The sequence below is a fragment of the Odocoileus virginianus genome, chromosome 14 (assembly GCF_023699985.2).
Source record: "Odocoileus virginianus isolate 20LAN1187 ecotype Illinois chromosome 14, Ovbor_1.2, whole genome shotgun sequence".
Lineage (NCBI taxonomy): Eukaryota > Metazoa > Chordata > Mammalia > Artiodactyla > Cervidae > Odocoileus > Odocoileus virginianus.
This window is the reverse complement of record NC_069687.1, coordinates 4824746-4848583: the sequence shown is the minus strand read 5'-3', so window position 1 is coordinate 4848583 and position 23838 is coordinate 4824746. Positions and strand designations below refer to the sequence as shown.

General features: G+C 47.0%; 1 long non-coding RNA gene across 2 annotated transcripts in view; it reads left to right on the top strand.

Moving 5' to 3' along the window:
- Positions 1-12972: 12972 nt before the first annotated feature.
- LOC139038229 (uncharacterized) overlaps positions 12973-23838 on the top strand; it is a 46660-nt gene continuing 35794 nt past the window's right edge. The window contains exons 1-3 of one of the 2 annotated variants that reach the window (XR_011491165.1): positions 12973-13042; positions 19391-19567; positions 21144-22210. This is a non-coding gene — a long non-coding RNA (uncharacterized lncRNA). Of the gene's footprint in view, positions 13043-19390; positions 19568-21143; positions 22211-23838 lie in introns of those variants that run through there. The other variant, XR_011491166.1, reaches the window with a different exon arrangement.

Here is a 23838-nt window from a genome sequence, read left to right as displayed (position 1 = left end):
ACCGACCTCCGGGGTAGCCCTGAGGGGACTTCCTGTTTCTGAGTTATTGAGGGGGAACTCTTCAGGTTCGAGTGAAGCTCTCTCAGGGAACAGGAGCCAGTCCCGGGCGGGGGTGGGTTGGAAGTGATGATGCAGAAGTGTGTGTGAATAAAAGACAATAGACTCCACTGAAAGGCCATGGCGCATTGTCGGTTATTGAGTGACGTTCCCTCCCTGGGAGGACGCTGCGGGGACTTCAGGTCCTCCTTGCAGAGCTGTCTGAAGGTGACTGCGACTGCTGATGGCAGCTTCATGGACTCCGTAGTGTGTCAGGGGGCAGCCAGGAGCTGCAGACCACAGAGCAGGTGGTTCAGTGCACGGGGGTGGAGACCCTGATTTGGGGAGTGCATAGGTGCTCCTGGTCCAGTCCTGGCCAAGGCTGCGGGAGGGGGCAGGGGTGTTGGTCATGTGACCCTGGAGTAGCCGGGGGAAAGCTGACTGTGTCCTCAGTTCAGTTCAGTCGCTCAGTCGTGTCCGACTCTTTATGACCCATGGACTGCAGCACGCCAGGCCTCCCTGTCCATCACCAACTCCTGGAGTTTACTCAAACTCATGTCCATTGAGTCAGTGATGCCATTCAACCATCTCATCCTCTGTCGTCCCCTTATCCTCCTGCCTTCAATCTTTCCCAGCATCAGGGTCTTTCCAATGAGTCAGCTCTTCGCATCAGGTGGCCAAAGCATTAGAGTTTCAGCTTCAGCATCAGTCCTTCCAGTGAATATTCAGGACTGATTTCCTCTAGGATGGACTGGTTGGATCTCCTTGCAGTCCAGGGGACTCTCAAGAGTCTTCTCCAACACTACAGTTCAAAAGCATCAATTCTTCAGCGCTCATCTTTCTTTATAGTCCAATAACTGACTGTGTCCTGAGACTTCTCAAATGTGCTCAGATGTTTACTGTCCATGAATAAATACCCATTTGAACTCCTTCTTTGATATTCTGCTGGGGCCATTTCAGTAACCAAAGGATGTGCAGCCATAAAGTCATTCAGGATGGAGAAAAAAAAAACAGAATACTGGCTCTAGACAACTAAGAATCATATCAAAGGAAAAATTTCAATAAGCCCAGACCCTTGCATCTTTCCACACATAGAACACTAAATTCATTAAATCAATGTGTCTGTTTTTGTGATTAGCAGTAATCTTTGATGTTCAACTACATTTTTCTCCAGCAAAAACTCCTCTACGTCTTGTCTTGTCTCTTATCTCTCTGCAACAGTCCCTCAGAATGATCTGAGAGGCTGCTTCCCAGGCTAGAGTCCTTAGCAGTGAAGAAAGATGAGTCTCAAACTTTGCATTGTGCACTTTTCCCTTTTAGCCAACACTGCCATTCAGCAGATCAGATAATCTTATTTTAAAGGGGTATATTTCTGTCCTCATTGTATGCCTTCTGCAACTAACTTCACTTTCCAATAAAAAAGGAAATCGTTTACACACATCTTTTTTTTTTCTTTTCTCCTTCTTCGAGTTGTTTATCATGCAGAGGCAAGTTAGCTCCCTGTGGTCTAAGAGGAGTGCCTCCTTTCAATATTACCTATGATATTCTAAAGAGTGGCCTCAACTGACCTCACTTGCCCCATTGTTGATTGGACACGCTGTTTCACGTTTCTAGCCTTTGCCACCCATCTCGCAAGTGAAGGAGGGTTTCCGTCCCCCAGGAGGGCAGTAACAAGGCCACTGCCACCGTGCTTCTTCCCCCACCCCCCAAAAAGTTCAGTGTTTCTTTTTCTCCCTTTAAATCGTTTGCACCAGCCCTTTAATGAGCACACGTTTTTTCTTATAACATTGTTTTTTTCAAGCCAGCCAAAAAATCAATTTCCTCTCCACCCATCATCCCCCACTCCCCACACTTGTGAGACAAAAGCGATAACAGTGTCTGTTTCATTTCCTCTGTGTGTAGCAGGAAGGATGATGGGCTGCTGTCATTGGGGGAGGGGAGGTCTAATTCTTAACCAGCTTTTTCTGCTTCTTAAATTTCAGCAGAAAGGACATCTTAATAATAGCTTTTGATACATACCAGAAGTTCTGAGAAATCACATCTATATTTATTTTCAGTTCTATTATGGTGAATCACAAAATATTTAAGATCTATAAGATGGCTTTTTTGAACATTGTGATCACAGGAATAGAAACTCTTTTTACTTTGGATGTACAAACATTTATCATAATAACTACGCTTAGCATTTAAAACTCCCTGTGAAGCCAACCATTTTCATTAGTCCAGCAAATGACATTTATTTTGTGTGGAATCATAACAATTTACTTATCGGGCTAAAGAACCCAGACCAGACCTAAATGTTTGATTATCTCTGATGATTATTATAAGGGAAAGCTTCAGATCCTCAGTTACATTTCTGTTTGCTGTTCTATCTTCACATTGATGGTTTCAGGAGGATTTTGGAACCAATCAGTGGTGTTAATATGCGAAAGGCATGATTTTTTTTTTTTCTGAATCAGGTACCAGGGTATGAAATGTGAAAGTTTGTGATGGCCAAGCATTCACAGCGGTGTTGCCTTTTGATCCTTCAATGTGAGCTCTTCCTACCATTGTGAAGCAGAATTCACCAAGCACTGGATTGTTCATCCACTAATAGGGAATGTGAGCTGTGTTTAGACTGTCTTGAGACAGGTTAGTTTCCCCTACTGATGATGTAAAAGTTAGCTCAAACCTAGTGAGTGAGTGAAGTTGCTCAGACGTGTCCAACTCTTTGCAACCCCGTGGCCTGTAGCCTACCAGGCTCTTCCACCTGTGGGGTTCTCCAGGCAAGAATACTGGAGCGGGTTGCCATTTCCTTCCAGAGATGCATTAATTAAGATGATCACCCTCGACCCGTGGCCTTTTCTCTGCCTCCTCCCTCTTACCTGGGTTGTGGGAAACACTCCCTTCCAGCCCATTCTCTGGGCTTCTGCCAGATCCATGATCTCGAACATCTCTCTGACCACAGACCACTCTCTCAGGACTGTAGTAGCTTGGCAGTTAACACTGCTGCTTTCCAGAATCCTTAGTCTGGAACTCAGGGGCACTCACGCTCCCACTCACCTGGTCTCCCGACTTCCTCACACGCCTGAGTATTTCCTCATCCACCCGTCTAGGCCAGCACTTGGAGGCTCACCGCCACCCACACCTCAGCCGGCCTCCTGAAACCAGATTGATTCCCAGACAGTCTGACCAACGCCTTCTGAATACCTACAGTGATGCCGCACTGTATATACCACATACCGACTCATTCTCCCTGGAATCTCCATGACTATTTTGTCCTATGTTCTCAGCTTCCTGTCGCATGTCAACATCTATCTCTACATCTTGTCTATATCTGTATGTATGTCCAGGTCTATATCTGTATATACACATGTATATACTGTTATGTATGGGGTTTTCCCAGGTGACTCAGTGGTAAAGAATCTTTCTGCCAGTGCAGAAGACGTAGGAGATGGGAGTTTGATCCCTGGGTCAGGAAGATCCCCTGGGGTAGGAAATGGAAACCCACTCCAGTATTCTTGCCTGGAAAGTCACGCCTGGCAGGCTACAGTCCATGGGGTCAAAAAAGAGTCAAACATGACTTAGTGACTAAACAACAAACAAGTAAGTTTAAATGATGTCATAAGGATGAGGTCCTAATGCAAGAAATTCAGTGGCATTATAAGGAGTGGAAGAGAAAGTGCTCTTTTTCCAGACACTAAGAAAAGGGCATGTGAAGACACAGCAAGGAGGAGTCCATCTGCAAGCCAGGAAGAGGGCCCTCCCCCCACCTGACCACACTGACCCCCTGATCTCCAGGACTACGAGAGATGGACTCTTATTGTCTAAGACCGTGATGCTGGGAAAGATTGAAGGCAGGAGGAGAAGGGACGACAGAGGATGAGTTGGATGGATGGCCTCACTGACTCAATGGACATGAGTTTGAGCAAAATCTGGGAGATGGTAAAGGACAGGGACGCCTGGTGTGCTGCCGTCCACAAGGTCACAAAGAGTCGGGCATGAATGAGTGACCGAACAACAACAGCAAAGCCACCAAGCTTGTGGGGTCTGTTATTGTGGCAGCCCGAGCTGACTTCTACTCCACATGTGGTAAAATCCTTCCACATTCATTCAACAAGTCCGGGCTCTGTGCACTTGGGAAGAAGTCATTTATCTCCACAGTTAGGTTCTGGAAGCAACAATAATATTGAAACTCAGGTTCTCAATTTTCTGTTTCTTTTTTCCTGACTGCAGATTATGTTGACCTTTAGCCATCGCAGGTTCACGAATTGCGAGAAATCACCAGGTCTGTCAGGAAGCTGTGACAGTAATTGAAAGGATTTGTTTTTCTGCCCTGGCTCTATTCATCTGATTACATTGTAAGCAATATTTGCTTTAGTCCCTGTGGACAAAAATTGTTCATAAACTACAGAGAAATTGCACGGCCTTGGAAGAAATCAACTTGTTAAGTGGGCCATGTTTTTCCCCGTAAGCAAGAGAGAGCCTGTAAAACGTTCTGTTGTGGAAAAAAAAAAAAAAGAAAAGGAAAGGAAAGAAAGGGAGGGAGGGGGTCCTGCAGATATGTGGGAAGAGCAGGTTTTCAGCCCAGGCATGCGGCACCCTCTCCCGCAGGGGGCTTATTTTAATAAGGGCACAAAAGTGTGATGCTCCTTCCCCCACTTGGGAGTACTTTTCAAGGACATGTCAATTAATAAAAGAGCTGTATCAGCAAAGACAAGCACACCAGTTAGCTGCAATCGATCCACTCTGAAGGCAGAAAGTGGCAACTGCCAGAGGGCAACCATCAGATTCAGGGGCGGTTCTCTGGGTGTGTTATTCTGCGTGGGCTTCCTTAGCGTGTGTCCTTCTGTGGGATGAAGGGAAAGGTGAATGCTAATGACTCTGGAATTTTTTCTTTTTTAGAGGAAATCGAGTTGCCAGGCAACGATAATCCCCCAGCAAGGAGGGGCCACCCTAGGGGTCTCCACAAAGAGGGTCCCCAGCTGCAGATGTGCAGGCCAATGTAGACTGTCCCTGTCACCCGGAGTGTACTCTGTCTTTTGGAAGAATGGAGTGGCAGTAAGATATTCACCTCTGAACTCTATCCCATCAGTGCCCCTGACTTTTTGACCATCTGTCCTCTAACTGCTCTCGGCCGCCCTGATCAATTCAGCTCGCTGTCACAGGTGGCTCTTGGATTCTGGACAACCAAGACACAAGGTGCTGCTGGCTCACTCACTGAGTCCTGTCTGATTCTTGCAGCCCCACGGACTGTAGCCCACCAGGCTCCTCTGTCCATGGGATGTACCAGGGAAGAGTACTGGAGTGGGTTGCCATTTCCTTCTCCAGGGGATCTTCCTGACCTAGAGATTGAACCTGGGTCTCCTGCATTGGCAGGCAGATTCTTTACTGACTGAGCCGCCAGGGAAGCCAAAGGGAGACACATGCCAGGTTTAGAATATTTTATTTTTGTTTACTGGGATGGCACAGAAGCTAGGAAAATTGTCATTCCTGGTTTGGCTCATAAAAGAACATTCTGAATAAAGGACCAGGCCACCCTCTCCACTGCTCCAACACTGGACAATCTCCCCCCACTTCTACTCCTTCCAGCGCCCTGTGGCCTGCATTCAAGGGCACCAGGTCCAGGAGGGAGGGAAGACTCGGCTTATTCCTGTGACCTTTCTCCTGAACCCGAGGTGTCTGCCCTGGAGTTTGTTGTTGTTCAGTTGCTAAGTTGTGTCTGACTTTGCGACCCCATGGACTGCAGCACACCAGACTTCCCTGTCCATCACCAACTCTCGGAGCTTGCTCAAATTCATGGCCATTGAGTTGGTGATGCCATCCCACCATCTCATCCTCTGTTGCCTCCTTCTTCTGCTCTCAATCTTTCCCAGCATCAGGGTCTTTTCTAATGAGTCCATTCTTCTCATCAGGGGGTCAAAGGATTGGAGTTTCAGCTTCAGCCTCAGTCCTTCCAATGAATATTCAGGGTTGATTTCCTTTAGGATGGACTGGTTGGATCTCCTTGCAGTCCAGGGTACTTTCAAGAGTCTTCTCCAGCACCCCAGTTCCAAGGCAACAATTCTTCGGTGCTCAGCCTTCTTTATGGTCCAGCTCTCACATCCGTACATGGCTACTGGAAAAACCATAGCTTTGGCTGCAGCCTTGGTGTATAGCATTCGTGATTCTCAGGCCCAGTGCATTGAGTGTTCCTGGCACAACCAGGCCTTTTGGTCCAGATGGAAACCCTTGGAGTCCATCTCACGGCTAACATCAACTGGTCAGGAAAATATCGCTGCTTGAATAATACATAACATCCAGGGATAAAGCGAAGCTAATGTATTCTTGGGCAAAGAGAGGTTTGGTGTGTGCGTTAAACAGAAAAGGAAACAGAGGCATCTGGGAGGAAATTAGTTAACAAAAACAGCTTTCATCGAGACACTGGAGTCTGGGACAGCCATGCAGTTTCATCCGAAGCACAGTGAACACGGCTGCCTCCTGCTCCCATGTCTGAGTGGCTGTGTATTGTTGGCCGTCCTGACCTGTGAAGGCGCCGTGTAAGGTGCGCCTGGGTCAACCCTCCTGCTCAGATGTCTCCTAGGTTGTGGATGTTGCTCCAAGGATGAGAGGTTCATTTTTCTGAGCTCTCGCACTTCTTCTGTCTCATGAATCAGCTCTTCCAGAGCTACAGTCCCCGCCAGGCTGCTACCCTCTTGTTAGGAGGAGTTATGAGGTCTGGCAGAGGATGAGCCCTGGATTCTGGCAAAGGATGGAGCTGAGCCAGCCCTTAGCAAGCACTTGCCTCCCCCTTTAGGGCACTGGACTTAGGGACTGTCCACAGTCCTTGACATCAACTAAACACAACTTTGAGATCTTTCCGGTAAAATACAATCTTCTCAATTTGTATGGACTTTTCTCTCCTCCAGGGTTAGTTCTCTTAGACAGAACAGTATTTTGTTTGTGTCTCGGGAGAAAAAACAGAAGGGCTGGATGAAAACGCCCCTATGCAAGCCAAAGGGTTTAGAGCCGTACGGAGAGGGCTGTATCCTTTTGATGAAGAATAAATCAAGAGGTTGTCAATTTAGAACAGTAACAGAACAGCCGTGACCTCGCCGCTGTGGGATCTGCCACTCGCTGGCGGAGAGATGGGTAGTTGAGGATCCAAGGAGTGGGGGTCAGAAGATTTCATAAACTTCATAATCTGAGGGTCAGATTTTGTAATTCCTCCTAACAAGGGGATAGCACAGCCAACAGGACGCGACCACTCACACACAGGGGCTCTCAGGACGGGTTCTCCCAGCCCCCGGTGAGAAGCACGCGTCAGTGTGAAAGCGCTACTCCGGCATGTCCCCAGGCTCCCACGAGCTTCTCTGTGTGGGTCACAGTCGGAAGGGACTGACACGAACCAGACTTGAGAGCTGCAAACAATTGCCCTGGCTCTCTGCAGAGCTGTCGCCTTTTAATTTAAGAGAGTGGTGGTTCCGGTCGCAGAGGTCTGGACGAGCCGGTGACATTGAGTGCTGGGGGCTCCAGCGCGCAGATGGCACGAAGCCATTTTTCATGCCATTTCCCAAGCCTAATCCCTGGAGGTTCAGGCGGCATCAGTTCCTGATCAAAGTGCTCTGGGTGGTTTCATTATTTCAAACTGAACCGTCTGCTCACCTCTCTGTTTCTTTACAAATTATTGTTTTAAACCACATAGCAGTTAGTGGTTTGAAAATAACAAAAGGGACAGGGATGGGTGTCGGAAGCACAGACCAAGGCTGCTCTGCTGTGTCCCCTGGGGCCAGGGCTCAGCTTCTGGGTGGAGGCAATCTTCCTAGGGGACTCTGCACAGCCCCCATTTTCCCATCTTGGGTGGGGGGCAAAGAGATAAAAAATGGATAAAATTCCAGGTAGCACAGTGGTAAAGAATCCTCTTGCCAACCCAGAAGATGCAAGAGATGTGGGTTCCATCCATAGGTTGGGAAGATCCCCTGGAGTAGGGGGTGGCAACCCATCACAGAATTCTTGCCTGGGAAATCGCATGGACGGAGGAGCCTGGTGGGCTTCAGTCCCTGGAGTCGCAGAGTCAGACACGACTGAGCGTGAGCAAAAAGTCCTTGGAAGCAGCTCCTGTCTGTCTCAGGCTCAGACTCCCTGGTGTCTGTCCCATGAGGCCTTGTCCAGTAGAAAAAAACCTCCATCTAATAGACTGCGTTCTTCATTCTTACTAAACATGGATATTCACCCTCAGATGCAGACAGATGAGCAGGCATCTAACCCTGGGAGAAGGGTACTATTTGGAAATTTTCCCTGATATGTTTTTCTCCTTGAAATTCCCACTCACCTTGGGATTCTCCTGCCATTGACCTGGACACGAGGACAAGGCTCATTGTCCCAGGAACAGAAGACATCGGAGGGCCCAGAGAGAACACGGGGTTACGGTCTTGGCTTTGCCTCCGAAAGAGCCTTGGAGGCTCTAGTTTTAGGTTGCAAGAAATTGTGAGAAGAGGGACGTGTCTTATGAGCTTATTCATTTGTCTCATTTGGATTTTAGCATGACGAATCTTGGCTTCAATACCAGGAGCAAACTCTAGAAGACTCAGAATGCAGGAGCACACCCTATCCACAGGCTGGGAGTGGGGTGTGGAGGCTGCAAAAGCAGTGCCTCCTTCGCAGATCAAGGGGTGACCCCCCCCAGGCTAGAGGGAAGTGCGAAGGGGCCAGGAGAAGGAGACACCAGCCCTCTACCTCCTCAGGGTAAGTTCCTGGTGGGGAGGACCACGAGGAGCCCCCAGACAGCGGGAGGGTTCCCTCACTGCGGGGCAGCCGCCACTGCACCGGGCAGGTCTAGGCAGAGATGGATGCCGCCACTCCCTCCCCAACCCCAGCATTCGCGACCTCAGCTGGGGACAGGACTGTCTGAAGATGCAGTAGCAACCTCACCCCAAGAGACACAGGTACCGATGGAGAACGGCCTGGGTGCAGGGGGTCTCAGGACCAGAGGGTGTGCGAGCCGCAGTGGCCACTTCTGCCAACTCGCAAAGGGTGCGTGTGGGGTCAGACCCTCATCCAGGATACCAGCCTGAAGAGAAAATAGCTGTAGACAGAAGTTTCCCTCTTCCTTGGCACCATGAAGTAAGTCCATAAATTCCCCATGAAGTGATACTCTAATGGATGTGAAGTGTTCCTCTCACGGATGAGGAGATAGGGTGGGCTACATCAGTGTTCTGAACAGACTGGAAATTCAGCAGAAGTCCCTGATCCAGTTAGCACTGTCCACTTTGACCTTCCAAGCTCAAAGTGAGCTTCTGGTTTGAGCTTTTGTGGCCACACATTAATTTTTTTTATAAATTTATTTTGTATTGTATCATAGTTGACTGAGAGTCTTGAGAGTCCCTTGGACAGCAAAGAGATCAAACCAGTCAATTCTAAAGGAAATCAATCCTAAATATTCATTGGAAGGACTGATGCTGAAGCTGAAGCTCCAATACTTCAGCCACCTGGTGCGAAGAGCTGACTCACTGGAAAGACCCTGATGCTGGGAAAGATTGAAGGCAGGAGGAGAAGGGGATGACAGAGGATGCGATGGTTGGATGGCATCACTGAATCAGTGGACATGAACTTGGGCAAACTCCAAAAGAGAGTGAAGGACAGGGAAGCCTGGTGTGCTGCAGTCCATGGAGTCATAAGGAATCAGACATGACTTAGTGACTGAACAACAACAAATAGTTGGTTTGCAATGTTATGACCATATATTTTAAACGGGCTTCCCAGGTGGTATAGTGGTAAAGAACTCGCCTGCCAACACAGGAAATGCAAGAGACCCAGGTTGGATCCCTGGATCTGGAAGGTCCCTTGGAGGAGGAAATGTCAGCTCACTCCAGAATTTTTACTTGGAAAATCCATGGACAGAGGAGCCACACATTTTAAATGACCACACATTTTAAGCTTAACACAACCATCTTATCTCATACTGGACAAGAACTTCAATGAATTAGAGAGTCTTCCGGCTGGGTCTTGCAGGATAATTCTCCATTAGTTTTGAGTTATGATCTATTTTGCGGTTAATGTGAACATTAGTGGGGTGTGGCTTCAGGAGAGGAAAACCTATGCGGAGGAAAATAATCTGAAGCTGGTTTTACCTTTCATCTAACTCTCAGTGGCTGTATAACCCTAGCAGAGCTGCCAGAAACACACGGAACTGGGCGCTGGAGCCAGACGTCTGGGGAGCAAAGGGGGAGGGGGCCGCCTGTGAGTCTCAGGGGAGCCGCCTCGCAGGGCTTCTTGGAGGCTGCTGATGCCGTCTTCTGGGCCCCGCTGACCCAGGGCCACATCCCTGATGGAAGTCAGTGACCTTGACTCCTGTCAGCCTGCTCGCTCAGCGCGGCTCTGCCTGCTCCAGGTCCCCTGGGACCCGTTGAGCACAGTCTTGCTCCCCTTCCGGGCTGCCTGCCGGGCCGGCTAGACCTGCTTCTGGGCAAACTCTGGCTCCTGCGCCTCACTACTCCTCACCGCTCATCACTCAGTCCTCCTTTCCTCCACTTCTCTGCTTGCATGGTCCTATCGGGGGGTCACAATACTGCCCCCTCTTCATTTGCAGCCTAAAGGTTGGTTCTGAGAATAGTCCTGGCTCAGGGCCTAGAGAAAAATCACCTAGTCAGACACCAAATTAGAATTTAAAAGGTTGCTTAGTGAGCATAAAATTGGAGCAAAGTGAGTTGGGTATTCTTTAGGGATGTTTCCAATGTGCTGCGGTAGCAAGATACAGTGTCCTTTTCAACACCGGGCTATTTGCAGAAGACCTGGGAGGGGGCACCTGAAATCAGGGCATCCATCCTCCAAGACAGTGCTTGGAAGAGCACAAACACCCGCCTCCCACTCCCACTTCCGGCTACATATTCCTCTTGTTTGCCCAAGGCTGATGCATTACAGGCTGTGAGACTGTCTCATCTTTTATTAGTTCCCTTTGCATCACTTGCTTCCTGATGGGATTTTGAGGAGGTGCCTTAATCTCATCAGTGATGTATTTACCGATCTGGAAAGAATTTTGCTGATGAGTGAATCTGACCCTCTGTGTCAAGTCTTAGATTTCCCAGTAGACGGTGGGGCCGCCTGACCCACACTCACAGGAGGCCTGGGGACCGCTCACTGTTCCCCTTTGGGTCACAGGCTTCACTGCTTCCACCCTCTTCTGTCTGTCCACCCACAGGCACCACTCAGCTCAACACAGCCCTGGCTTCTGACCAGGAAAGACCCTCTGAAATTGACCCTTGGAGTACTGAACACCCCTCTTCATTTGGAATTTTATTTGATTAATGTGTGTATTAATTTCCTAGGACTGTCATAATGAACCCAGTACACAGTGAGTGGCTTAGAACAGCAGAAATTTATTGTCTGTTGATTACGGAGACCAGAAATCTGAGATCAAGATGCTGATAGAGGCAGGCTCCCTCTGAAGGGGCAGGTGATAGGTCTGCTCCAGATCTTTCTCTGAGCCTCTAGCAGCCTCTGGTGTTGCCTGGCTTATAAATGTTCCACACCACCCTCTGCCTCCACATCATCTTCCCTGTGTTCAAATTTCCCCTCCATAAGGACAGCCATCCTATTGAAGTAGGGCCCAAAGTTAATGGACTTATTTGAGCTTGATTATCTCATAAAGATATCTGGGATATATCAGGGATATATCTGGTATATCCCCAATATATCAAGATATCCTTGATATACCTGATATTTCCCTGATATATCTGGTATATCCCCAATATATCCCTGAGATACTTTGATTATCTCGTAAAGATACCTGGTATGTATCAGAAATATCAGAGATATATCTGGTATGTATCAGGGATATAAAGATATCCCTGATAGCTCAGTTGGTAAAGAATCTGGCTGCAATGCAGGAGACCCCAGTTTGTTTGCTGGCTTGGGAATGAAAGGTTGTTGCTGAATGATTAGACACAGGATTCTTGGCCTCCGGAGGAGACGAATTCAATCTGGGGCCAGAGACGAGGCTGGATCGCTCAGAGCTTTTGTGTAATAAAGTTTTATTAAAGTATAAAGGAGATAGAGAAAGCTTCTGACACAGGCATCAGAAGAGGGCAAAAGAATACCCCTTTTGCTAGTGTTAGCAATGGAGTTATATACTCTCCAATGAATCCAAAGAATGTCTGGAGGTTGCAAAGACCTCACCAGACCCACTCCCATAATTTACATTTTAAGATAACAGAGTTGGCTAGAAGGTTTAATCCACAAATTGTCCTCAGGCAGGATACATCCTTGTAAAGACCAGACCTACTCCCATAATTTATGTTTTAAGATAACAGAATTAGCCAGAGACTGTCCTCAGGCAGGATACATTATTGTTATATAATCCTAAGGAATGTAGAGGAAAAAAAGTAAAAAAGTCTGTCCTTTCTTCCTCCTTGAATATTCCATACCTCTCTCTCCTTGGGGACCCCTAGACTTCTTATCAACCTGCCTAGGAACTGACTCTCTCAGGAAGATCCCCTTGAGAAGGGATAGGCTACCCACTCCAGTATTCTTGGGCTTCCCTTGTGGCTCAGCTGGTAAAGAATCTGCCTGCAATGCAGGAGACCTGGGTTTGATCCCTGGATTGGGAAGATCCCCTGGAGAAGGGAAAGGCTGCCCACTCCTGTATTCTGGCCTGGAGAATTCCATGGACTGTACAGTCCATGGGGTCGCAAAGAGTCGTACACATTGAGCGACCTTCACTTTCACTTTCATCTCATAAAGAGGGCTTCCCAGGTTGCTCAGACAGCAAAGAATCCACCTGAAATGCAGAAGACACAGGTTCGATCCTTGAGTCAGTAAGATTTCCTGGAGGAGGGCATGGCAACCCACTTAGGATTCTTGCCTGGAAAATCCCATGGACAGAGGAGCCTGGCGGGCTACAGTCCCTTCCCAAAGAGTCAGATATGACTGAAGCAACTTGGAATGCAGCCTGCATCATAAGGTCACATTATGAGGTAGCGGGAGTTTAGAACTTCAACACACATTTTAAAGGATACAACTCAGGCCGTAACTGTGTGTGGCCTCCATGAAGGTAAGAAGCTTATTCACTATCTTCAGGGCAGCCCCTGAGCCTATCAGGCTGTCTGGCATGGAGGGAGTGCCTAATAGTTATTGTTGATTGAATGAATGGGAGCTGATTATTTAAGATAAACACAACATCATTCTAACTGCCTCCATGCATTTGTGGCAGTCTTTAGTAAGAATTGCTTATGAGCATCTTAAATTGGCCACAACCACACAAAAACTAAGCAGAAAATCCAACCTCGCCTGCCTGCCTTCCTCATTCTCAAAGCTCGAGAAGCTGACTTTGTGGAAAAGCACAGTGAATTTGTTCCTCTCTTCCATTCTCCTCTTCCATCTTCAGCTGCAAAGAATATAATCAATCTGATTTCGGTATTGACCATCTGGTGATGTCCATGTATACAGTCATTTCTTGTGTTGTTGGAAGAGGGAGTATTCTATGACAAGTGTGTTTTCTTGACAAAACTGTTAACTTTTAACTTGCTTCATTTTGTACTCCAAGGCCAAATTTGCCCGTTACTCCAGGTATCTCTTGACTTCCTACTTTTGCTTTCCAGTCCTCTATGATGAAAAGGACATTTTTTTTTTTTTTTGGTGTTAACTCTAGAAGGTCTTGTAAGTCTTCACAGAACCATTCAACTTCAGTTTCTTTAGCATTATTGGTTGGGGCATAGACTTGGATGAGTGTGATGTTGAATGGCTTGCCTAGGAAATGAACTGAGATCATTCTGTCATTTTTGAGATTGCACCCAAGTGCTACATTTCAGACTTTTTTGTTGACTCCATTTCTTCTAAGGGATTCTTGCCCACAGTAGTAGATATAATGGTCAATCTGTATTAAGTTCTCCCATTCTCATCTGTTTCAGTTCACTACTTCTTTTTTTTTTTTCATATATCACATGATATTTTTAAAAAATTTTTTTACTTTTCCATTTATTTCCATTAGTTGGAGGCTAATTACTTTACAACATTGCAATGGTTTTTGTCATACATTGATGGGGAATACGAGTTCACTACTTAAAAGATGCCAGTATTCACTCTTGCCATCTCCTGCTTGACCGCATCCAGTCTGCCTTGACTCATGGGTCTTTTAATAGCATCCCAGGTTCCTCTGCGATTTTGTTCTTTATAGCATCGGACTTTACTTTCACCACCATTATCCTGAGTCAGTGAGCAGTAGAGAGGAACGGAGCCATAGAAACAGTTTGATTTTGGAAAAGTAGGGTTACCAGATGCAGCAACAGACAAGCGGGATGCCCAGTTACCTGTGAATTTCCCATGTGTTGCACCAAACTTCTGCTCAAATGTCTTTCTCGCTTATCTGAAACCCAGACACAACTGGGCTCCCAGTATTTAGTCTGGCAACCCTGCTGGGGTTGTTTGTGTGGTCGTGCACTAAATTACTGATGACTGCAGCAGACTCCTCTGGAGGTGGAGGAGTTGGAGGTGGGAGGAGTGGGATTCCATGATGACAGTGGAGGGTGCAGAGATCTGGGTACATGCACTGTGGTTATTTCCTGCCTTTTTTTCAGTTCCTCTCTTTTGGGTACAAAGAGCTCCAGGGCCCCGTTCCACCTGCCTCTCCCCACCTCCTTCTGTCCCATTTCCTCTCTTTCTGCCTCTCTGTCCTCTGAGGTAGTAGTCCCCCTGAGGCAGTAGGTGGTGTGTACGTAGCAGGGCTCACACTAGGTGCTGCCTTCACAATGCAGCATTGTCACTCACCCTGCAGTAAGTCACTCACCCTGTGACTCACTCCCAAGGCATGTTTCCATGTCAACTGACTTCTTATTCCTGGAACACCAAACATTCTTTGGACTCATGGTCATTCCAGGTTCGAATATCCTCTATTTCTCTTTCTAGTTAGATGATGGAGGTATTATTATTCTCATCTACAAAATGACAATAGCGGCAGGTGAAGCTTATATGTTGTGATGATTAAATTCAATAGCTTGATTAAGCTATTATGGACCTAACATAGAGTAAGCACTCAAAGATGTTAGCTGCAATCATCATCATCTTTACCATAACCATCATCATGTTCATTATCACCATCATCATCAACTCCATAACCATCACCATCATCATCATCAACTCCATAACCATCACCACCATCATCATCATCACCATCATTATCACCACCACCACCATCACCACCACCATTACCACCATCATCACCACCACCATAACTATTACCACCACCACCACCATAACCATCACCACCATCATCATCACCACCATCATCATTACCACCACCATCATCATCACAACCATCACCATCATCATTACCACCACCATCACCGTCACCACCACCACCACCACCACCATAACCATCACCACCATCACCACCGTAACCATCACCACCATCATTACCACCACCATCACCACCACCACCATCACCATCATCATTACCACCACCATCACCATCATCATTACCACCACCATCACCATCACCACCATCACCATAACTATTACCATTGCTACCACCATAACCATCACCACCATCACCACCATCACACCACCATCACCACCATCATCACCACCACCATCACCATCACCACCATCACCATCACCATCATCATCACCACCATCACCATCACCATCATGTCCATAATTATTATCACCATTGTCAAAATCATGCCCATCATCATCACCTTTCTCATCAGTTTACTCATGTTATCTGCTAGGAGAACTTTGCCTGGCTTAAAATCTGGATTGAGTTGTTTAAATCCTTAGTTCACCTTTGTGGAAGGAATTTTATTGATATGTCCTTTGTTGATAAATTCTCTAGTGTTTAGATCCTCAGGGTTGCCTTTGGGTCAGCAGAAACATGTTTCTATTGACTTATTTGAATGTAGCAATTATCTCACTAGTGAGTGTGTGTAATCCTTGATCTGAATGGCTTTCTTCCTGACATACAATTCATCACTCACTTGAATGTGTAAAAGACTTTATGGAAACTTTGAGGAACATGATAGAGTTAATACTGTGTCAATGCAAACAATTTTAGATAGTTCAGTCCACAGAATCTCCTCTCCACTACCTCAACTCACCTCCCATTATTCTTCGATGCCTCCAATATTCACCTTTTCTCCTTTCTTGCTCTTGTCTCTTGCTGTAGGCCTCAAGTTCTTGCTCTGGTCCCCTGCATCTCATATCAACTTTGTCCCCCAAGGCTTACATTTACTTCAAATAACTTATCAAAATGTTTCCCTATATATACTTCCTTTTTAAAAGAGCCTAGTGCAAACTATTTAAATGATAAATTTTTAATTCAATGACAATTGCAATCATCCCTAGGTATCCATGGTGGATTGGTTCCATAAGCCCCTGAAGATACCAAAATCCATGAGTGTTCAAGTGCCTTGTATAAAACGGTGTAGTACCATGAATACTTCCCATGTGGCTAATCCACAGAGAATCTGCCTGCCAATGCAGGAGACATGGAGAAGTTTCGATCCCTGGGTTGGAAAGATCCCCTGGAGAAGGGAATGATAACCCACTCCAATATTCTTGCCTGGGAAATTCCGTGGACAGAGGAGCCTGCGGGCTACAGTCCATGGGGTTGCAAAGAGTTGGACATGACTGAGCACGCATACAGCAAGAATATACCCAGCCCTCCATACCCACAGGTTCTGCTTCTGGGGATTCAACCAACTGAATGCCTGCATGCAAAACTTGTGGATACAGAGGGTTGATTATAGTTCGAAAGATGTAGGAAACTGCCTGAGTCACCTTTAAAAGGACATGGTAAAAAGAACGAAACAATACCATCTGCAACAACACGGATGTATCTGTATATTATCATACTATGGGCAGTGACTCAGAAAGGGAAACACACATATCTTATGATACCACTTACATGTTGAATCTAAAATAAGGCACAAATGAACATACCTGTCTATAAAATATAAAAAGACTATAAAACACAAAAAGATATAGAAAACAGACTTGTGTTTGCCAACAGGGATGGGACTAAATATAGGATGGGACTTTACTGGTGGCTCAGATGTTAAAGAATGTGCTTGCAATGTGGGAGACCCACATTCAATCCCTGGGTTGGGAAGAGCCCCTGGAGAAGGCAATGGCATCACGCTCCAGTATCCTTGCCTGAAGAATCCCATGGACAGAAAAGCCTGGGGGGCTACGTTCCATGGGGTCACAAAGAATCGGACATGACTGAGTGATAGGGTGGATAAACAACATGGTCTTACAAAACTCCGTCATAAACCACAATGGAAAAGAATGGAAAATAATTGAGTCACTTTTCTGTACAGCAGAAATGAACACATTGTAAATCAACTCTATTTCAATAAAAAAGTGCATGCTTCCTTTCAGCCTGAAATAACAATTCTATTCAATTTTTGTCTTCAGCATGAGGAATCGAGTCTCTTTCATCTCAGACTCCAGAAACATCTTTCCCTAACATGCTTAGTTTGATTTTCACATGGCTTCATCACTAATTCCTAATTACTGTCAGGCATTTTTATTTGTATGTAATGAATGAAAGCAATGGTAGAAAAGAGTTCTATTCTAGAAGTCCTTCATAAAGAACAGTTGGGAAATTTGAAATGTTTAAATGTGTGCGGGCAGAAAGCCAGGCAGAGTCAGCTTCAGAGGATGACTTTTCCTGCTGGAAAGCCTGCCTGAAAGCATTCCCGTGATTCAGTCCTGAGGCTCTCATGTCAGCATTATTGTTGGAGACTGGATTTGGTTCTAAAGGAGCAGTGAAGATTCAGGACATTGGCGCTGAGCCCCGTTGACCTGGGCAGCTCCCTGAAGCATGCGCTCTTTGAGCCAAGGGATGGTTTTTACTTATTTATTTATCTATAAATCTCATTTATTTTTGGCTGTGCTGGGTCTTCATTGCTGTGCATGGGCTTTTTCTAGTTGTGGCGAGCGGGAGCTACTCTCTCTGCTGTGCAGGCTTCTCATCGCAGTGGCTTTTCTTGTTGCGGAGGCGAGTTCTAGAGCTCAGGCTTCAGAAGATGCAGTCATGGGCTCAGTAGTTTCAGCTCCCAGGCTCTAGAGCACAGGCTAAGTAGTTGTGGCCCATGGGCTTAGGTGCTTCACGGCGCGTGGGATCTTCCTGGATTAGGGACTGAACCTGTATCTCTTGCATTGGCAGGTGGATTCTTCACCACTGGAGAACCAGGGAGCCCCAGGAGATATTTTTGAAGCTTCAGCACTAAAATCATTCCTTTGAACACTGGGTACCATCCCTTAATTTGCAGGAGCAATCATTACACTTATGACTGTGAGGGAATACACCCTCAAGTCAACAGAGGTTCCCAAACTTCTTTATTACTCTAATTTTTATTCATTTATTTGGCTGCTTTGGGTCTTAATGGTGGCATGCAGGGTCTTTGTTGTATCATGCGGGATTTTTCATTGTAGCACATAAGCTCTCCAGCTGTAGCTCACAGACTCCAGAGTGTATGGGCTCAGTAGTTGCGACTTGTACTTAGTTACTCTGAGGCGCATGGGATCTTAGTTTTCAGACCAAGCACCAAAACTGTGGCCCCTACATTGCAAGGCAGATTCTTAACCACTGAACCACCAGGGAAGTCCTACTCTAGTATTTTGACATTGAAGAATTGGATTCTAGCAGTGGGGTTAATGCCAAAGGACTCTAGAAATTTATAAATGAGAACTTCAAGGGTAAAATTCTTTAATTGGGGGAGCTTTGTAATTCCCAAATAGGCAGCACAGTAGATAAAGTTACAGTGAATTTTCATGCAGGGTGAAATCAACTGTGGCAATGAATTTTCAGCAAATGCAGCTTGAAGATTCAAGCCTGCATCAGCTCAAGGTGAATGCTCTTCAGCCTGTGTGACAGAAAGGAAGAAGGTTAGACAGAAAGAGCAAGTGATGTCCTGCCTCCTGTCTCCATGTTCTACACTCTTAGTCCACTGGCTTCATCTCTTCTCTGTTTCATTTCAGAGTCTGGGGCTGGCAGCTGCCTTTAGGGGAACAGCATGGGATGGGGGGTATTCTGGAAATCTGGACCAGAAAGGGAAGGGATTAGCTGGAATGTTCTTGTGGAATCTCTAAAGCCAGAAGAGGGCATGTCTGGGATGGGACTGAGGCCTGCACTGGGGACTGGGCTGCCTGCTGCCCTGGAGGAGGGATGTAAGAGCAGAATTAAGGCCAAGAGGAGTGGCCAGTGGTCAAGGGTGAGTTTAGAGATGCTGCTGGAGGTCATTGTGGATGTGATGGATGTGTGGATGTGGGTGGTGGGATGTCCGTGTGTCCACTTCCCAGGGTATTCATGGCTGGCACTTCTCTGCCTCCCCTTGAAGCACTGATGCTGCTCAGGTGCAGTGAGTTGGATGTTTTACTGAACATCTCCTTTTGCCAGATTCAGCATCAGATGTGACTCCTGCTTGAGGAACACCCACTCCAGCTTGGACACAGGAACCAGATTGCACAGTTGGAGGAGAGCAGGAGCAGAGACACATGCAGCCTCTTTGGGCCCCAGAGGACTCCATTTGTGGTCTCAAAGATGGAGAGCAGCAAACATTCTGGTGGAGAGGAGGTAAGGGTGCATCAAGCCCACACAAAGGGCAGCAGGGAAACGTGCTAAACATGTTCAGAGGATGGCAAGGGCTGGCTGAGGCTGGGGTGGTGGTGGGAGGGCCTGCGGCAAGAGAGGAGACTGCACAGAGGGGATGGGAACACCAGAGCTGGGAGGGGACCGGCCTCTCCGGGTGCTCTATGGCTTCCAACTGGGTGTTCACAACCCCATCACGCTTCAGGTTTCATTCTCGGGTTCACTCACCTCCTGGATGCTTCCTGCTGGACATGGCAGCTAACTCACACTGGTCTCCTGCTCCTTCCCCTGTGTCCACACCAGTCTACACCAGTCTACTCGATCAGATCAGTGCCCCCACAGCCTTCAGACTGACTGGACTCCGGGTTGTGGCCTTGGGCCCTTGCATGGTCATCTACATCCTTCTCCCCTGGATGGGAGGCTGGTACCCTGGATGGTACCTCCATGCCTGCTACAAGCCCCACCCTGGCCTTTTCATTTCACACACTTCTGACCTTCTTCTTGTTCCTGGAACAAGTCTTTCTAGTTGGAAAGTTCTCTGCCCTCTCTGACCTCTGCGGGCTCCTCTGTACCATCCAGTGTTCTGAGCGGTACCCCATCCTCTCCCCGCATCCCTGCATCCACCTCCATCCTGCACCGCATCCCATCACCAGCTGTGCGACCTCGAGGGCCCCTGCTGGTGCTATTCAGCTCATACTCCGGTTTATTCATTTACTGCCTGTTGGCCTCTCTGCGACCCCCTCCCCTGGCTCAGTAGAGGCAAGAGACCCACTTGCCTTGGTCCACTTCTCCACCCACCCGCAGCCATGCGCTGGTGGCAGTCTGAGCTGGGCAGGCCACTTGTTGACTGTTGAACAAAGAACCCGAGGCACCGGGAGAGGGTGGCAGTGGAACCAGAGGGCGGGGCTTCCCCAGCGCCTGCGCAGAGCCAGGTGACCCACGTGTGACGAAGCCCAAATCAGCACCCAGGAGAGCCCAGCCCGGTCCCTGCACAGCCCCGTCCTCCCATCACACCCCAGCCTTTTATACTTGATGCAGACACTCCCACGGCCCTCCGGGGATCTGGCCATATCCCCTAAGTGTGAGTCAAGTCTTGACGGCCTTCAGGGGTTCTACGTACAGTACTTTTCCAACAGTAGCATCCCCCACTGCCGGCAGGGAGGCTATCGTGGGGGAGGGTCTGAGCCCCTAATGGGACAGTCAGGAATTGGGGGAAAGGAGGCCTGGAGCTTCAGGAACTTCCGGTCCCTTTCCGTGACCCTGAGCCTGGGAGGGGGAGTGGTGGCCTGGAGAATGAGAGGAGCCTTGACTCGGGACATTGAGCATTTTATCAAGGTCGGTGGCCTGAGCAGGTGTGTGTTCACAGGGGTGATGCTCACAGTGGCACAGAAGTCTCTCCAGCCCCTGACCCCCCACATGCCCACCCACTGCTCTCTCCTGGACTTCACACCAGCTTGGGACAGGTTCCCCCGTGGCCAGCACTGAGTGGACCATACCCACCTCTCCCCCAAGGCATTCTTAGTAGAACCATGTGTACAACTGTTTCCTGATTCACAATTAGGGTGGACAAATATCCAAAAGTGACGGAATGCTCCAGCACCAAGTGATACCTGCTGATGAAGCCCAGACTCTGTCATCCTACAAGCGACGTGGCATCTCACCACACCAGGGTTAGAACAGCACCTGCACTCCCAGAAGTCAGAAGATGAGCAGGAGGGAGTGTCTGGAGGTGATGGGCACAGCGGGGGAGGGGCTTCCAGATGCTGAGACCACCCTCGAGCCCTGGGTGGATGAGACGTGAGACTGCTCCTTCCCTGAAGCACATTCAGTGAAATGTGATGCGTTTAGAATTATTGATCTGATTCTGTTGTCAAGGTCTCACTGACAACGTGGGCAACGGACATGTTCATCTCTGTTAAAGTAATCTGCTCCGATTCAGGGACCGGCAGAGCACCCAACACGTTCCTGGTACTTTCAAGCACATCCCTTAGTGCCCTCATTGGCACCCTGAGAAGTGGGGTGAGTCTCCTCTTTATAGCTGACAGCACGGTGCGGAAAGTGTGGGAAGACACTCACCATGATGATGACAGGCTGAACGGGGATTCGAACCCATGCCTACAGAGACTGAATCCAGAATGATGGTTTCTGCCCTTCACACAGAGCATCTCACTAATCCATGGAGCCTTCTAGGTGTAACCTGTTCTTGGTGATAAAATCATAAACACTCATTATTGAGAACTTGGAGAACAGATGAGGGTACATAAAAGAAGATAAACAGCAACTATTTTCCCACTGCAAAAAAAAACCTTATTATATCTTGATATGCTTTATTTTCCCCTAAACTTCTCATTTTATCTTTCCAAAGCATATGCCAGATCATTTTATATGAATTTTTAAAGATTTATTTTCCTGCCTAACAACTCAGTATGGGCCCTCTCTTATTGCTGAGTGCTGGTTGCTCAGTGCTGGCTGAGAGTCCTGGGGCTGTGTGACATGCCTCCAGAGGGAAAAACTGCGATGTTTCAAATCCAGGTTTATGCATTCAAACCCTTTCTAATTTCTCCCCCTTTTGAAGCAGACTCATTTTGATCAACTTTGTACATAAATGTTTGACTGCGGTTTTGATCATTTTCTTGGGAAAGAATCCTTTCTACGTGTTTCCAAAGACAGCTCTGTCCCCTGGTTACAGTCTCAGAGCCTCTAAAGGCCATTTGTTTTGCAAAACAAGACCTTGGGTGACACCATGTGTGAAGTTGTAGGAAGAAACCTCCTTTATTTTTTTTTTTTCCATTTATTTTTATTAGTTGGAGGCTAATTACTTTACAACATTGCAGTGGTTTTTGTCATACATTGAAATGAATTAGCCATGGATTTACATGTATTCCCCATCCCGGTCCCCCCTCCCACCTCCCTCTCCACCCAATCCCTCTGGGTCTTCCCAGTGCACCAGGCCTGAGCACTTGTCTCATGCATCCAACCTGGGCTGGTGATCTGTTTCACCCTAGATAATATACATGTTTCAATGCTGTTCTCTTGAAACATCCCACCCTCACCTTCTCCCACAGAGTCCACAAGTCTGTTCTGTACATCTGAGTCTCTTTTTCTGTTTTGCATATAGGGTTATCGTTACCATCTTTCTAAATTCCATATATATGTGTTAGTATACTGTAATGGTCTTTATCTTTCTGGTTTACTTCACTCTGTATAATGGGCTCCAGTTTCATTCATTTCATTAGAACTGATTCAAATGAATTCTTTTTAATGGCTGAGTAATATTCCATGGTGTATATGTGCCACAGCTTCCTCATCCATTCATCTGCTGATGGGCATCTAGATTGCTTCCATGTCCTGGCTATTATAAACAGTGCTGCGATGAACATTGGGGTGCACGTGTCTCTTTCAGATCTGGTTTCCTCAGTGTGTATGCCTAGAAGTGGGATTGCTGGGTCATATGGCAGATCTATTTCCAGCTTTTTAAGAAATCTCCACACTGTTTTCCATAGTGGCTGTACTAATTTGCATTCCCACCAACAGTGTAAGAAGGTTCCCTTTTCTCCACACCCTCTCCAGCATTTATTGCTTGTAGACTTTTGGATAGCAGCCATCCTGACTGGCGTGTAACGGTACCTCATTGTGGTTTTGATTTGCATTTCTCTGATAATGAGTGATGTTGAGCATCTTTTCATGTGTTTTTTTTGCCATCTGTATGTCTTCCTTGGAGAAATGTCTGTTGAGTTCTTTGGCCCAGTTTTTGATTGGGTCATTTATTTTTCTGGAGTTGAGCTGGAGGAATTGCTTGTATATTTTTGAGATTAATCCTTTGTCTGTTGCTTCGTTTGCTATTATTTTCTCCCAATCTGAGGGCTGTCTTTTCACCTTGCTTATAGTTTCCTTTGTTGTGCAAAAGCTTTTAAGTTTCATTAGGTCCCATTTGTTTATTTTTGCTTTTGTTTCTAAAATTCTGGGATGTGGGTCATAGAGGATCCTGCTGTGATTTATGTCAGAGAGTGTTTTGCCTATGTTCTCCTCTAGGAGTTTTATAGTTTCTGGTCTTACATTTAGATCTTTAATCCATTTTGAGTTTATTTTTGTGTATGGTGTTAGAAAGTGTTCTAGTTTCATTCTTTTATAGGTGGTTGACCAGTTTTCCCAGCACCACTTGTTAAAGAGGTTGTCTTTTTTCCATTGTATATCCTTGCCTCCTTTGTCGAAGATAAGGTGACCATAGGTTCGTGGATTTATCTGTGGGCTTTCTA